This window comes from Stegastes partitus, unplaced genomic scaffold (assembly GCF_000690725.1).
Source record: "Stegastes partitus isolate 25-593 unplaced genomic scaffold, Stegastes_partitus-1.0.2 Scaffold346, whole genome shotgun sequence".
NCBI classification, from domain to species: domain Eukaryota; kingdom Metazoa; phylum Chordata; class Actinopteri; family Pomacentridae; genus Stegastes; species Stegastes partitus.
Genome location: NW_007578077.1, coordinates 488,748 through 492,218, shown reverse-complemented (window position 1 = coordinate 492,218; position 3,471 = coordinate 488,748).

Genomic DNA, 3,471 nt, shown 5'->3' with positions numbered 1-3,471 from the left:
TGTTTTGAAACCCAGAATAATGTTAAAAGATATTAAAAAGCTCAGTATAGAAAGCAGAAACTGCAGCATTGGCTCAGTGTGTTTCCTGCTACGAAGGACTTCTTTAATTCTGCACATAAAATATTCATCAGCGCAGCTTTAAAGCAAATGTTTACATTTGCACGATCCAATTTTTTCCCTCCAACTATCACGTAACAGTTCATCTTCATAGTGGGTGGATTTGGCGTTAAGCTGAGATTTAAATATTGCTAACTCATCCCTGTGATGTTTTGCTCCATATTTCTAAGTTCCCTGTTGCATTAAGAGCATTTCCCAGCATCAGTTAAACCCTGACACGTGAAACCCATCTTTTTCTGCTCCAGCCTCGTTTTCAGATTTACACTGACAGGACGGGTGTATTTTTACCATAAAAACCTTGCCTAGTTCGGCTATAATTTGATGGCTTAAAATAAAATCTTGGATCAGTCCTTTGAAGCCTTCCCTGTGTCCACTTTGGCAAAGCCGTGGCTGTAAATAATGTAGTTTGCGGAAGCAGAGCCCACCGCGTCCCCATTTACTGGCCGAACATTTGATAGATGGCAGTTTTCTCAGGCTAAAAGCGCTGGATCTCACTTCATCTGTCTTTCTTTTCCAATCTCTTGCTGTCTTTCTCCCTCTCCGATTGTTTTCCTCTCATGTCATCGCTCACTCTGCCTGCACCTCTCCCGCTCTTTAATCGCTCCCCGACTCTTTCTTTTCTCTCTCCATCTCCCTCTCTCCTATTTTTGGTCCCAGATGCATCAATTATTCACATCTTTGCATGGACTTTCTGACTAGAGAGCCATCAACAAGAGCTATCAGGGTCATCACATTACACCTGAGCATCCACCTGTGACACACACATCCCACATGAGGACACACATCTACATGCTGAAACGCATGCAGACGGTGGACTCTGCAGCGCACGCTCTCACTGATGCAGGAGAAGGTAGGCAGGTATCCAAGTCACGTTTCTCAACACATGGATGCAGTGAAAAAGACAAGATATTCAAAAACAGCTATGATGATTTTTCCCTGAATCATCAGCAGTCCCAGACCTACTGAGCTTTCACTGTCGGGCTCAGACAGGGCTTCGTGCACCCTGTCACCAAAAACACATGACGTGACTTTGCAACCTTGCAAGTCCTTGCCACGGCTACATGTTTGCTGTCAGCTCCTCTGGAAATGTCAGCGCCCAGAAAATTGTACTGAAGTGGTGACAAAGCATTTGTCTGCTCTGAGTTTTGCACCAGATTTTAGGGAAATAAAAACTGAAGGCTTCCATTGTGGTGCTTGGTATTAACCCTGCTCAGGACTTTTGGGGTCTTTTGGACCCCAGACCACTTGGTTTAGGTGACAGGTATTGTTTTTGTTTGTTTTTGTTTTTGTTTTTTTTGTTTTTTTTGGGGGGGGGGTTAAGATTTTTTTTTTTTTTTTAAATATAAAAAGAGGGACATTTGTCATGCATTTGTAAAAGTCTATAATGAATACCAACAAATATTTTGCACATATTCTTTCCTGGGGTCCTATGGACGCCGAAAGACCTTCTACGTATGGCAACATGAAAGTCCTGAATAGGGTTAAATAATAATTAATATTTTGAACCCTGTGAGGTCAATTCCAATTTTGTGAGTTCATTTTTTTCTACATCGGGGTGTCCAATCCTGGTCCTCGAGAGCCCCAATCCAGCATGTTTTAGATGTTTCCCTCTTCCAACACACCTGATTCAACAAGATCAGGATCGTTATCGTTATCATTATCAGGCTTCTGCAGAGCTTGATGATGAGCTGATCATTTGATCATGCTGGACAGGGGCTCTCGAGGATCACGATTGGGCACCCCTGTTCTACATTGTACAGAAATGGCTTCAGACTATGCAACAGTTACCTGACTTTAATTCATATCAAGCTGTGTGGACTCAGAAATACTAATTTGAGGCATCTGTTGGTGGTGAACTGTCGTGCTTTGCCAGAGTCATAAACACTTTTATCCTCTTGGTTTTTGTTTTTTTTCCTAAATTTTTTTTAAATGGATGTTATGTCAAATCCTACCATGTGTGATTTCATATTGTATCCTGATTCTTTGATTTGTAGATGTGGGCTGAGTTGTAGCAGCAGACTTACATTTTTTGAGAAGTCTCAAAGAAATCTAGGACCACTGTTTTCAAGGCTGCAACATGTGCGAGGTTCTATGAAAACAATTCAATACATACAGAGTTAAACCGACCAGTCAGCTCAGGTGCCTGGTTCTCTTCCCACAGCTCCCTTCTCTGCAAAGTTCTTCTGGGATGTTTACCGTGTATCTTCCAGAGGAGTGTATTTCGAGCAAAAGGCGGCTAACCGTGGCGTCCAACAGATCCTGCCAGCAACTTCCAGCCTGTTTGGAAACACGGCGGCCGCTTTAAGCTGAATTTATATTTGTACGTCACACTTAATGGCATTATGAGACGGTGTTGAACAACAGTTGGCTAAACAATGAGCTGAAACTCACTTTAAATCTCCATAAAGCTAAGCGGCTCTGTGTCACTATCAGAAAGTCCTTTAGGTTGTTGTGTTGGCTGGAGCTGCTTTGATGAAACAGTGATGAGTGAATCAGAGATAAAGGAAACTTTTGTGGTCGTCGGGGTTACAGATTGCAGGTAAAGTTGCGTATAAATTCATATCTCTTCCATCTAAAAGCCTGTGAGCAGGTGTATCTATACATGCCAGGGTTTTTAATCTGCTTTCTGTGGTGACATTCACTGGTAATAATGGATTTTACATTAACGAGCAATTGGTTGGCCAGAGCGGAAAAGAGCAGCAACTGTAGTGATTTAGACATAGGAGCCTGTCATCGTCCTTCGGTTTTGGTTTCTGTTTTGTTTTTGTAATGCATTCCTGTGTGTTTTCCTTCCCTGTGTCTCTGTGTCTGTTTATGTGGAGGTCTCAGGACATTTTTCAGTTGCGTTCTGATTTATTTTGAAATTGCCTTTCCTCTTGTGTCGCTTGTGTTTTCACTTCGGTTTTTACTTTGGTTCTTTGTTCCCGTTTCCCCTCCCTTCTGACTACCCTGATTAGTTTACCCCGTGTCTCGTCTCCCCAGTCGGTGTTTAAATGGTCTTGTCTCTTTCCGTCTTTGTCAATTCGTTCTGTTGCCCTCAGGTTTTGTTTATTCTCCTCTGGTTTGTACTTTTTGTTCTTTTAATTTAGTTTTGTTGGATTGATTGGTTTTTGGATTCCTCTTTGCCTGGATTAACCGTCACCTTTAGCTTGTTCGCCTGCATGTTCCTGCCTGACATGTCTGCACTTTTTTCTTTTCTGGCGAGTCCTGACATACGCTATAGCAACTGGGATTGTAGAGTCTGACGGAAAAACCGAAAGTCTGTGAGAAGGGTCTGATCTTGATGTTCAGAGGAAGGATTACAGTCTAAACAAGAAAGCTATTACCCTCAGGTGTACATCATAAGCATGCAGG